The sequence below is a fragment of the Copadichromis virginalis genome, linkage group LG18 (genome assembly GCF_057382275.1).
Source record: "Copadichromis virginalis isolate Kocher_CV1m ecotype Utaka linkage group LG18, C_Virginalis_male_GT1.1, whole genome shotgun sequence".
NCBI lineage: Eukaryota > Metazoa > Chordata > Actinopteri > Cichliformes > Cichlidae > Copadichromis > Copadichromis virginalis.
Genome location: NC_140635.1, coordinates 10898098 through 10912353, shown reverse-complemented (window position 1 = coordinate 10912353; position 14256 = coordinate 10898098).

Sequence of the window (14256 nt, the reverse complement as noted above, 5' to 3'; positions counted from 1 at the left end):
TGCTTAAACCTAACAGTGATATTTTGAAGTGCAGCTATAATAGCATTTAGTGGTTTTACCAAAAGAAAAGTTTTCTGTTACTAATTATGTTTCTCTTTCTTTGAGTTACCTGATTTGGGAAGGTGGCTGTTTCCTGTCTGGGCAAAAGGCGTGGCCAAGAGCTGAGGAGTTGGATGGTCGTGCTTGGCAGGACCAACCAAGTGCTTCTCAGAAACGGGGATGTTTTAGGTTTACTTATGTAGTTTCGTGCTTAGTTAGTATTGGCGTTTGTTTTTGTTTCCCCTATCGTGTGTAAATGGTTTGGCCAAACCACTGTAAAGGTTACCCTCTTGTGTCTTTGTGTTCAGGTCAGTTTGTGAGTTAAGTTGTGTCCACGTTGTTTGGTTAATTTTCTGGAAGTTACAGTTTGAGTAGAATTATATTTAGTTGACCTCTTTCATGGGCCTGCCAATTATATTTTGAATTTTGTCTGTTTGAACTTTTTGGGGTTGGTTAAAATAAAAAAAGGCCATTTTGAAGACATTTTTCCTGTGTCCTCTATGCCAGGGGTCTCGAACTCCAGGCCTCGAGGGCCACTGTCCTGCAAGTTTTAGATGTGTCCTTGATCCAACACAGCAGATTTAAATGGCTAAGTTACCTCCTCAACATGTCTTGAAGTTCTCCAGAGGCCTGGTAATGAACTAATCATTTGATTCAGGTGTGTTGACCCAGGGTGAGATCTAAAACCTGCAGGACACCGGCCCTCGAGGCCTGGAGTTCGAGACCCCTGCTCTGACAGTTTTAAACATTACTGTTAGAAACATAATGAGGAGAAGCTTCTTCCCCCCAGGCTATTCGGGCCCTGAATCAGGTGTAGGACTGGACTCTCACACACATCACATCACCGCACGCACTCTGTTTATTTGCACACTAATTATAATTTATTATCTCTTTTTTTCTTTCAAAATTTCTTTCATAAATCGTTATTTGCACATTCTTACTACTGTAAATTTCTGAGTTAAAATCTGTAAATTTTGTAGTAATCTGTGAATCTTGCTGTCATTCTTACTGTCATTTAATGGGCGGGCATTGCACAGCAATAAGCATTTCACCACATGTCGTTCTGTGTATGGTTGTGTGTGTGTGTGACAAATAAAATTCGAATTTTAACTAATTTTTTTCCGCTTGTTCCACTTGGGCCTATTCCTGCTGCCGTAGGCTAAGTGACAGGGTGCACCCTGGACAAGTCACCAAGCGTTCAAACCTGTGGGCTATTTGGAATCAACAGTTAATGACCAGTTAGTTAACCCTAACCTAAACAATATCTTTGGACCGTGGGAGAGAAACCCTAATTCCCAATAAAATGCTATAAGAACTTGGACTATATCCACTATTCATCACTAATCTATTCAGTAATCTATTCAGTATTTCACTCAATCAATTAAAAAACAAAAAACAAAAAGTGATCCCCGTAAGTAAAGTCTGTAGTATTCATCCTCGATATGTCATGACAATTCATCTAAAAGCTTTTCACCAATGAGAAATTGTGTGCCTTCAGCACACAGTTAAAACAACCACCTTTTTTAAAAGTGAGAATGTGAGAAAAAATATTTTGAATTTTTTTAATGCTTCAGATTAATGTTTGCTCACATTTCAATAGAATGAGTTGAGACTTGCCATTTTAGACGAGCTTCTCTTGCGTCTGATAACAAAAACTGCCTGCAGAGAGAGAGAAAAGACATTGTGTCTGAAGTGTTCCCACAGAAGCTTGTGATGAAAAGGTGTGGGGAAAAAAGTACCCGAGGACAAAAAGTTAAAATCGTATAAATGTGTAAAAATAGAGGGTAACACAGAGAAAGGCGGACAGCCTAATAGTCATAACAGATTTAGACTGCTTGAAGGAAGCATTGCCCTGAGGTTCATTTAAGTACTTTTCTCTCATCAGCGAGGAAAAGATCTAAAACTGTGAAAAGAAAAGAGAAGCCAGTGCAGTTTTTTCTCCCAGAGCTATTGTCTAAAAATACTGGACACCATGCTGCGAAGTATGGCTCTGATTTCAGTTTCACAGAACCTGCATCCATTTGCTTGATGGGAACAGTTGGCGTTGGTCTGATTCCCAGGCTTCAGTTCGGTGCAGTGAACCCAGTAAGAAGATGCCTGAGTGATGATGCCCTCTCTGCCCCCTGAAACCCTCCTCCTGTGCTGACAGACACAGACACAAAGACTCTGATAGAGGCTCTCAGCTGATGGAGACAAGCCTGTAAGTACTATTGTAGCAATAATAATTGCAGATATAAGTGATGTCAAAGCATACCTCAGCATGTACAGTGGGGGATTCAATTTCTAATAAGGAGGAATTCCTCTGTTTTATATTACATACATACACATAGTCAAGCTGCATGTTCTCCACATTTGTTCAAACCTGAAAATCCATTTTATCCCAGCAGGATCTTGAAATGTTCTGAAAAAACCCCAGAGACGTAATTTCTCTTTCACAGTCTTCCCATGGCTCCAAAATTTTTCAACAGGTTTGTGGTCAGTTACAGGAAAATCTTTGGTCTTAAAGGCTTAAAATAAGTATATAAGAAATTAACATATAGAGAAACCTCAACCTTGCATTCTTTTTAATGGCCAGCGGGGGGAGGGGGGGGGGGAATGTCCCGTGGTTGCAAAAAGAAGTCCGGCTGCATAGAAGTCTGTAACAAAATGACTCCACTTCTCACTTGTTTCAACACCTCAGGAGACATTTTTGCAAAAAGAGTATGATTTCAATCTCCTTTTTTCAATCTTTTTTCATATGACATTAGCTCTGGTAAGTGGCTATCATGTAAGCAACCAATGTCCTTGGTTTATCCACCAGTGGGATGTGTCACGGTGACTACATCCATGTTTTATAGTCCATATAGCCTTCAAAGCTGTGTTTGAACTCACTTTTCTGCTGCAGTATGAATCATTCTTCACAAAGATGCAAACCAGAGAGTCGAAGATGCCTCTGAAGAGTAGACTGCTACTCTTTCTTGGTCTAGGAGGAGTGGATTCAAAGCTCAGAGCAGTGACTTCAGACTTCACTATGGGTTCACCCTATTGCCATTCACCTTTGTCTTGGATTCAGCAGTAAACAGGAGTTTTTCCCTCTTTCTCCATGAAATGCTGGCATGTCTTAGCCCAACACGGATGTTTTTTAAGACATCACTTGAGACACTACTTGTAGACAACAGATTTTTTTAACAAGGCTTTTGGTGAAAAGTCTTAGCAAATTCTGTCTGTGATGAAGCTGTTTTTCTGTCTCCCAGTGAATGCAACCTACAAATCTAATTTCAGAGTGGAAAATAATAAACTTACACCAGGGTTCTTTATGTAAGGTTTATAGCATGAAGCCAGAGATCTGAGAGTACACCACAAGTCAAAACAGCCTTGCAATACTAATTGAAAACAACCTGTTAGACAGATGAATTAGTGGACACAGATATATTGTTATATTGTTAAAAATGATTCACTGATCATGAAATATTGAATAGCTAGCGTTGGGAAATGGATTTCTCCAGAAAAGCTACCTACTGTGGCTCTGTTCTGGCCATTACTTTGTCTTAAGTCTGGGCTTCTTATAAGAGTGTGGTGAGTTCTGTAGCTCAGCTGCAGGGGAAGGGTTGGCCAACTTGGCTGGTAACGATCGTCTAATCATGCCTCCTCTATTTCAGTAGCACATTGGGACCTGGAAGAGGAAGAGAGCTGAGTTGGAGCAGCAGTGCGAGGAAACTGGGCAAACAAGAGAGAAAGGGACAGCGGCTGCTGCAGCTTGGAAACAGCTCTGTAAATAAAAGTCACAAATATTATAACCACTGTGTGTGTCATGCTTTCTAAAACCCATTTATGCTGAAAGTCTCTTTGAGGAGTATGGGAAAAATGGCATCGGTGTTCAGTGGGTTTCAAATTAACAATATTAGTTAAGTGTGGATGTGAGGTTGGCTCAAACTGATCGAACACCATAAAGAATCAAATAGTTTTAAAAAAGATATGACGTATGGTTGATCTGAGTACAGGAACAGTACAGTACAGTACAGTCTCATTAAGCCATGACTGGGATTTTACTTTGGAGTGGTGTGACCTTAATGAGCCAACAATGTTCAGGATAGTGAAGCAAGTGTTGTTAAAATAATTTAAGATATGCTATGCACAGAGATGAACTGGGAGAGAGTAATGGATCATAAAATGATTAAAACAAATTGGTCGGTGGTAACAGATGTAATATAACATGAGCATCAAATAGAAGCACATCTTTGGACCATTATTTCTGGAAGGCTGACTTTCCTGATGGGGAAAGAAACTGCAATTTCAATTTCACTGGTATGCCCTGATAATCCAAAACATAAAAATAAATCAAACAGACTACCTCAACTTTTGTGTGGACACGGTCGCCCCTGCTAAGACGGTACGGTGTTATCCTAATAACAAACCGTGGGTAACACAGGAAGTCAAAGCTGTCCTCAACATGAAGAAGAAGGCTTTCAGGAGCAAAGTGAAGGAGGAGATGAAGGCAGCACAGCGGGAGGTGAAACGCTGCCTGAGGGAAGCAAAGGACACCTACAGGAGGAAGGTGGAGCAGAAGTTGGAGAGGAACAATATGAGGGAGGTCTGGAATGGTGTGAAAACCATCACAGGCCACAACACCAAGAAAAGCACAGTGGGGGGGACTGTGGAGAAGGCAAACGAACTCAACAACTTCTTCAACAGGTTTGACCAGCCCACAACCCCCCCACCCTCACCTTCACTACAGAGTCCAATCCCCACTCTCCTGCCTCCCTCGCTTCCCCCCCTTCCTGACACCACGACACCCCCCTCCTCCAATCCCTCTCTCAGCAGCAAGACATCTCCCCCCCTCCCCTCTTCCCAAACATCTCCCAGTGTCACAGTGGATCAGGTCAGGAGACAACTGAGGAAGCTTCGCCCCAGAAAGGCAGCAGGCCCAGACAAGGTGTGTCCTAGGATGCTAAAGGCATGTGCTGCTGAACTTGGGGAGCCGCTACAACGAGTCTTCAACCTCAGTCTGCGACTGGGGAGAGTGCCCGCCCTATGGAAGACATCCTGCATCGTCCCGGTCCCCAAAAAGAACCGGCCCAATAAGCTGAATGACTTCCGACCGGTGGCACTGACGTCACATCTTATGAAGACTCTAGAGCGGCTCTTCCTCAACCTCCTCCGACCACAGGTACAACATGCCCAGGACCCACTACAGTTTGCATACAAGGCGGGTGTCGGAGTGGAGGATGCCATCCTGTACCTCCTACACAGAGCCCACTCACACCTGGATGGGGGAAAAGGCACGGTCAGGATCCTGTTTCTTGACTTTTCCAGTGCCTTTAATACCATCCGGCCCTGTATGCTTCAAGAAAAACTGAACAGGATGGAGGTGGACCCCTGCCTGGTGGCTTGGATCTCCGACTACCTCACCGACAGACCACAGTACGTCAGGCTGAAGGACATCACGTCTGACACAGTGGTCAGCAGCACAGGAGCACCACAGGGAACTGTGCTGTCCCCTCTTCTCTTCACCCTGTACACCTCTGACTTCTGCTACAACTCTGAATTATGCCACATTCAGAAGTTTGCAGACGACACGGCCATCATGGGGTGTATCTGGGATGATCAGGAAGAGGAGTACAGAAGTCTGGTGAGGAACTTTGTCGCATGGAGTCACACAAACCACCTGCAACTCAACACCTCAAAGACTAAGGAACTGGTTGTGGACTTCGGGAGGTCTAGAGCAGGTCCACTGCCGGTTCAGATAGAGGGGGAGGAGGTGGAGGTGGTCAACAAGTACAAGTACCTCGGGCTGTGGGTGGACAATAAACTGGACTGGTCATGCAACACAGAGTACCTGTATAAAAAAGCCCAAAGCCGACTGTACTTCCTCAGGAGGCTGAGGTCTTTTAACATCTGCAGGAAGCTCCTGAGGATGTTTTACCAGTCGGTGGTTGCTGGAGTACTTTTCTATGCTGTGGTGTGCTGGGGGAGCAGCACAGCAAAGAAGGACTCATCCAGGCTGGAGAAACTGATCAGGAGGGCTAGCTCTGTGGTCGGCATGAAGCTGGACACTCTGGTGACAGTGGCAGAGAAAAGGACATTAAAGAAACTGATGGACATTATGGACAATGCTGGGCATCCTCTGCACACGGCCATTAACAACCAGAAGAGTCTGTTCAGTGACAGGTTGCTTCTCCCCAAGACAAGAACTAACAGACTTAAAAACTCCTTTGTCCCACACGCCATCAGACTGTTTAACTCCTCTCTGGAGGGGAGAGGGAGGGGAAACAGGAGGACAAAGGAGGGAACAACTAAGCTGTAGTGCCTCTTCACCTCACTGTGCAATACCTTTTGTGCAATACTTTTGTAAATAGTCAACGGTGCAATAGACTCAATACTTGAAATGTGCAATTCACTTGTATTTTTATTTTTATTCCTATTTATTCTATTTATCCCCTTCGTATATTTTATTTATATTGTCTCTGTATTTATATATATGTGTGTGTGTATAACTCTGTAACTTCTGTCGGTGCTGTGCTTTTTTGGAAATCGAATTTCCCAGAGGAACCCACCCGAGGGATTAATAAAGTTCTATCTTATCTTATCTTATCTTATCTTAGATAAAACTACATTGCTCAAATTTTTTTTATCATATTAGAAATTGTGCAGAATTTTTTTTAAATGGGCTTATTTCTTTTTCTAATATTGACCTCAGCTTCTGTTCACTGCACTTGCCTTGAGCACACAAATCCCACTCGCCAGCTTTTCAAATCATTTTGTTTATGAACAGCATCCAACCAGAAGAAAGCTGGCTTAAAGGTAGAGTAGTATCAAGACCTACTGTAAGATAAATACGTTTTTTTAAAACAGTGGATCATTCAAAGCCATTGTAGCAGAACCAAATAAAAACAAGGACCCTGAAAATGATTGTAATCAGTTGGACCATAAAATGTAAAGGTGATTAGGAGATCCTGACAAAATGATAACACTATCAGCAAAATTTAACAGCTGCTGTGGAATCTCACTGTGCTTCAGCAGGTGGACTTTTCCAGGTCGTCACATTTGAAATCTTCATATTTATCTTTTTCTTGGCTGCGTTCTGAGCTCCTTTTATCTAAATCTAATCAGCTGTATTACAAATTTGGTCACACATTACCACACAAGAAATCTCTGTTAGTTTTTTTTTCTCTATTATTGAATACACTGACAACTTTTTATAATTAAAAATGGGCTGAATTATAATTTTGGTGAAATATAATGGAAATTTTAGCTTTAATTCAACATTTAATTCAACATATTTTCACAAAGATTATTTAGAGTATTTTCTCTGGATTGATCTCAAACAACAAACCCTTCTTCAGAAAACTCTTAATTTTCACAGTTGTCTTATGATGAACATTTTAATATTTCATAGTGAGCTGGTAGTTGTGGCTTTCCAGAACAGACCTGTGTAAACCACAATTTTCACACATCTGTTTCAGAGGCTATACTCACACTTCGTATCGCCTGCAGCCACAGAAACAGCGGATAATCCGCTGTCCTGTGTTCCTCCGCTTTCAAGACAGCTCACAAGAATGAATCATTTTGACTCACTATGACAAATTTCTCTCAAGCATAAATTGAAATGTAATTACCACAAGTTCTTTTGGACACTGTGTCATTTTGTTAATGTATGAATGATTCATCTCAGAACACAAGGTTCATTTGTATTAATAAATGAATTGCAGACTAGGAGTCCGTGCCCAAGTAAAAATTTAGTTTCCATTTTCATTTTCCCTTCAGCAGCTTTAAGGACATTTTTATTCTTTCTGAACTCTGATCCATGTCATCATCACAGTCCAAAATTTGTGCTTTACTGCCTCCTAGTGAATACAACAGTAGGTGATAATGGGTTAGAAAGATTTGTCAGATTACCAGTTATCACTGTAGGGCAATAAATATGACATCTGCTGCTTTTCACACACATCATACCAAAGACAAATCTAGCACCCGGTGGTCCATTTACCAGCTGTTATGGAGCTTTTCATCATCTCATTTTTTCTTGTTATTGTGGAAATGTAGCTGCAACCTGTCATTTCAAAAGTTATGGAAGAAGCTGTTCAGGGAAAGATGAACGAGAGGTGTGAAGATCTGCATCATAAAAGCAGATGTCAAAAAGTGCATAACTCATTTAGGTTTTTATTCCAGATTTATTGTAAATTAAAAATAGGGAAGATTTGGATTATAATTTATAAGAAATATTTAATGCTCTGTTCTGGCTATTACTTGATTTCATCAGGCTTAACACTATGACCACCTGCCTAAGATTGCATTTGTCCCCCTTTTGCTGCAAAAAGAACACTGACCTGTCGAAGCATGGATTTCATGGACCCCTGAGGACGTGCAACCAAGATGTTAGCAACAGATCCTCAGCCACATCCATCAGGGAATATCATTTCAATGTAAGCATGTACATGGTCTGTAACAATGCTTAGGAAGGTGCTACAAAGTAACATTCACATGGATGGCAGGACCCAAAGTTTCAAAGCAGAAAATTGCCCAAAGCATCACACTGCCACCACTGACATCCCCAGGTAAGGTACGCATAAGCATCCGACCATCCACATGATGTAAAACAAGGGTAGGCAAGTCCAGGCCTCGAGTGCTGGTGTCCTGCAGGTTTTAGATGTGTCCTTGATCCAACACAGCTGATTTGATGGCTAAATGACCTCCTCAACATGTCCTGAAGTTCTCCTGCTAATGAATTAATCATCTAATTCAGATGTGTTGACCCAGGGTGATATCTAAAACCTGCAGGACACTGGCACTCGAGGCCTGGAGTTGCCTGGGGAACTCGACACTACCCCTGATGTAAAATAAAACATGATTCATCAGACCAGACCGACTTCTTCCAGGGCTTCATGCTCACATGTCCATTATTCGTCCTTTCGGCAGTGGACATTGGTCAGCATCCACACTCTGACTGGTCTGCAAAGCCACATTAGCTCATCTGTCAGACCAGACCACACAACTTTTCCTCACCACATGCATCACTGAGCCTTAGCCATTGATGTTTTGGAGATGCTCTGACCCAGTCATCTAGCCATCAGAACTGGAACCTTATCAAATTTCCTCAAATCATCACCCTTCCCCAGTTCCTGCTCCCAACATAAACTTTGAAGATAAAATGATGAAGAGATAATGAGTGTTATTCACTTCACCCCTCAGTGGTCATAATGTTATGCCTGATTAGTGCATACCTCAAAGGTATGTTTTATAAGTTCTTCCTTTTAAAGAGCAGGGTAGTGCTAAATATACTGATAACAAGTGAATCACAATTAAAAATCAGATGTATCTCACAAGTTCTGAATTCCTAACAAAGAAGACTATTAGGTTCTTGCAACCTATGGTTAAGTAGCTTGTAGAACCACCTTTAGCAGCAAGTAATCCTTTTCTGTGTGACTTTATCAGTCTCTCAGTGGGAATTTTGGCCCATTCTTATTTACAGCGTTGCTTCAGTTTATCAAGAGGCAGGCATTAATTTTTGCACAGCTCTCTTAGGTTTCTGCCACAGCATTTTAATCTGGTTGAGGTCTGGGCTTTGACTGGACTGTTGCAGCACAATGATTCTTTACATTATAAGTCATTCTGTTGTAGATTTGCTGCTGTGCTTGGGTTCACTTTCTAATTGCATGACACAATTTCGGTCAAGTTTTGATGACTGAGAATGCATCAAGACATGTAACTCTAGGGTTTCGTGCTTCATCTTGTCTGAGCACACTCTGACTTTGCGGTGAGTTTGCTGGTACAACCACTCCTGGGAAGACTGGCATTGAGCAAGACTTCATATTAACCATCAGCAGTGAGATTTCAAGCATTTCAATAATCATGCCTTCTACACTTCTCTATCTACTGATGTCTCGTTTCACTACTGTGGGGTTTTTCCTTAGTAACTTCAAGTTGTTAGTTGCTTAGAAAATCAATCCTCATGAGACACAATGAAATATTCTCTTGAAAGTTAAAAGTTCAGCCCAGCGTACATCTCAGAGGTGCCCTGCTGTCATGAAACTGCAGATGCTCCAGAACAGCTTCCAAACAGACCTTGAGTTCAGATTGTTTTGCCTGCTGCTGTTTCTGAGGTCAGGAGTAAACTTTTGTTCATGTTACTCAATAGCACTACCTGTAGGGATGTTCTGTTTTCTTAAGAGTCTGGCTTAGTTCAAACTCTCTTAAAAATATAATGTTTGATGTATGAATAAAATATAAGAAAAAAAAGAAATCTTATCCAGTCTAAGTGGCTGACAGTTCACCATAGAAGAAAATGAGTCATTAAAAAATCATGAAGGATGGTGTTGATGCCTGATCGGAACTTCAGGTCACAGCAAAAAACAAAAAAAGATAAAGTGGAAAGTAATTAAGATGAGAACGAAGTCATGATTTTCTCTCTTGATATTTTGCAAGTCAGTCTCACAGCAAATGTACACCAGCTACAGCTTTCTACAGTGGGAACGGCTCTAAAATTATGAGATACTTTCACTTATTCCTGTTTCTTTCTACTGACCTGCATACAAGTCATGTGAATGTCATATTTTTTCATTTTTTCCATTCCAGGTGGTGCATGACTCAAACACTGGACTTATCCTAGAGACTGGGGTTTAGATTCTGTGTAGGTTTGTTTTTAATATTTAATTTGTATTTTTTAAAATATATATTTTTTGCTGTTTAGGCATGTTATCTTTAGAGTTTGACCCAGGAGACTTGGAGTTTGCGTCCTATGTGGTATCATTAGTTTTTCTGTATTATTTTTTATATTGTTTTTAGTTGTTCTTCTGACAGTGTTTAGTTTTGTTTGGTTTTTGGGTGCAATTATTTTTTCATACTATTTTTAGACATTGTCTTTAGGGCCATCATAGCTGTTACACCTTTTGCTTTGAAACTGTGCAGTTTTTAATCATCTATACATCCACACATTTTCTTAATTGCTTTTCCATTTCAGGGTGATGAGAGAGCTGGAGCCTATTTCACGCTCGTGTTCGTACCAATTTAGAATTGCCAGTTAACTTTAGTGTGGGAGGATTGTAGAGTGCCCAGACAGAACACCCACACAAGCACCAGGAGAGCACAAAAACTCCACACAGAAACGCTCCAGCCAGCCAGCAGATTTGAACCAAGAACCCTCTTGATGTGAGGCAACAGAGCTGACCACTGTACTGCTTTGGTACCCCATGAGGAACTTAATTGTTGAATAAAAACTGGACTTGTCTAAAGAGCAATCCTGACCGCCTACCACCATCCATAAAGCTGAGTATTAGACTTCTTGTTTTCACCAGGAGTCATGGGCCAGTTTTTCTTGGCTGAGCACACAGACTTCTTGACCCTAGTCTTCACTGGATGCCTCAAAATTCACATTGTGAGCAAAAACTTTGTTGAATTTTGGTGTTTGTTAGCGTTGGACCTTTTCCTGCTAAATTATCCATCTCATGGTTTATCATACAGACATGACAGTGGTTTAAAAATTCTTATTAATAAGTAATCCAGGAAAAAGTCAGTTACGTTTGTGAGTTATTTTGTCTTCTTTAGACAGAAGCTTCAAGCAAAATCAGCAAACCTCAGAGATTTTTGAGGCAGTTTTGTTTTTCTTCACCTTCAGACTGAAAATAAGCTCACTGCATAGAGCTGCCTGAGAGATTTTAGACACCTGATATCCTTTCACTTCAGCCAAAGCACTGAAAAACCTATATTTTTTAATGACAACACGGTGAAGCTTTAAGCAAAGCCACAATACCAGCTGCAGCTGCTCTGTCAGTTGATGGGTAACAAACTCACCAGCAACATGAGGTAAATTATAAATTTGTTGGAAACAAACAAGACTGTCCAATTCATGCCAAAGCTGCAAAACCGACCTCTCGCGGAGCTGCTGGGAGGCAATAACAGAAGCAGAATAAAACCAAACTGGGTGAAAAGTTAAAAACAAAACTGCTCCAAACTCATGAGTAATCTCTACACACATAATATTGTTGTGGCTTAATTAAACATTTATTAAGTGATTGTCTGCTGTGCCTGTGGTTTAGCAGCGTTTGGCTGCAGCTGCCTGTCCTGGACTAATCCTCTGTATTTTGTGCTGAAAGATAACGAGAGGGTGACAGGACTGAGAAGAGGAGAGGGAGGAAAAATGGGTTGCGGCTTTCCTTGCAAACAAATACGACAGAGAGGTGAAAGCTGTGATCCATCCATCTGTCTCTCTGCTCCTTTTCTCTCTTTGGTTTCCTCACTCTTCGCCTCTGTCTCTCATTCACACTTTTTTCTTTTTTTTTTTTGCTTCTCTCCCACCTTCTGTCTTCCCTGTCTCTTTCTCACTAATGAGAGCCAGTGGGGTTTCTCAGCAGCCTAACAACCAGCATGTTTGTCTCTGCCCAGACACCAGGGGCCCACAGATTACTGCTCCCCCATGGACTAAATGAATACACAAATAAATACAAGGCTCCCAGTATATTTTCTGCAGCACCACATTGCACTAAGAATATAACACGATGAAAAATGCATGCGACAGGAATGGTGGCAGAGGTGAAGGCAGGGCCAGGGGCACCTTGGGTCTGATTGGCCCCTGCATACCTCACGCCAGAGTCAGAGAAGGATGGCTTGTTAGTATTATGGATGGAATATTGAACAGGTCAGCTGAAGATGTGGGGGACCTCATGATTCCAGGTTTTATTAAACGAGTTGGCACAAGGCCGGCCAAGGAAACTGCTGGGAGGCCAGGGGCAAAATCATAAAAAAATATTTTAAGATATCATCTACAAAAAGACACAAAACAAACTGATGCAAAATGACCACAGGTATATCCAAGAAGGCCAAAACACACTAGAAAAACCCAAATCAGGCTCAAAAGTTCATAAAAAGATTGAAAAGTATTAAAAAATAGACCCAATAAGACCACAAGCAGATTCACAAGGACCACCGACAGCCAAAAAACAGTGAGAAACGTGTCCCTCTGGACTCACAGAGCTTAAAAATGACCATGCAATCATGTTAAATATCTTAACACCTTCACAATGTTCTAATGGCGCTTCTCAACAGGAATTAACAGCTCTATGAAATAAGGCTTAGACACAGACACAAAATGACCACTGAAAGACACAAAGCAACAACACATGAAAACAAAACTGAAAATAAATGTAAAAGGACTACAAACAGCTGTAAAATAACCCTGTCACTAACAAGAATCAAAACTTTAAACGCGTCTTATCTAAAGTTATTTCCCAGCATGATGAAGTTCATCAGAATATTAATGTAAAATGTGCTTCACCATCTTCACGATCCTGATGCTCTAATTACTGCCGGGAGATAATAACGTTCTCCATAGTTACTGCAATCATTTTATCATTAGACTGACATTTTATTAAAGCCTTTGTTAGAAAATTGTTTCAGTTAAAGTGTCATTTTCTTATCGCCGTTACATTGCAGGGGGAAATCTTATCTTCATTACATGGAGGAAAACAGGTAGGAGAGAATTACAGAGACGGACTGCATCCATCTTTTTACCCCGGTCCATTACTGCAGTCTGCCACCGCTGTGAAACACAATCTCTCACACAGCATCGGCAGAGTCTGTGGGCTGCCAGCTTCATTACTGCAGCATCAATCTTAATGCTGGAAGTAAAAGAGTTTTATCCTAATCAATGCAATTCATGAAAGTCTTTAACTACAATCTGTTTAAATGCTTAACATTAGATATTAAAGCTAAAATATCTCATGACAGACTGTGGATTTAGTTTATGGATTGCAAAAGGAAAGAATAAAACTCCAGTATGACACCGTCTATAACCTGACTTCAAAAACATGTAAATTTCAATAGCATAACCAAAAACTAAATGTAGAGTATACTGCATGTTATGGCTTGTGTACTGAACTGCATTAATTTAATGCCTAATACAATTTCTATCCAGTCTGTTGGTTTTATATAATTATGACGGACTTAAGAGAGACTTAAAGCAACATATATATATATATATATATATTTAAATATATATATATATATATATATATATATATATATATATATATATATATATATATATATAAAGGTAAGGCTGCCATCTAGTGGCAAAGCTAATTTAGTTCTGCAGAACGAGCTCATACGTATGAAAACGACGTCTATACAATATTTAAGATTCTGGTACAAAGTACAAACATGTTAAAAAAATGTTTTCAAATAGTGACTGTTTATGCAGTTCAGAGGCGTTATGACAGGGAATCAACAGACTCTTTATGAATGCTT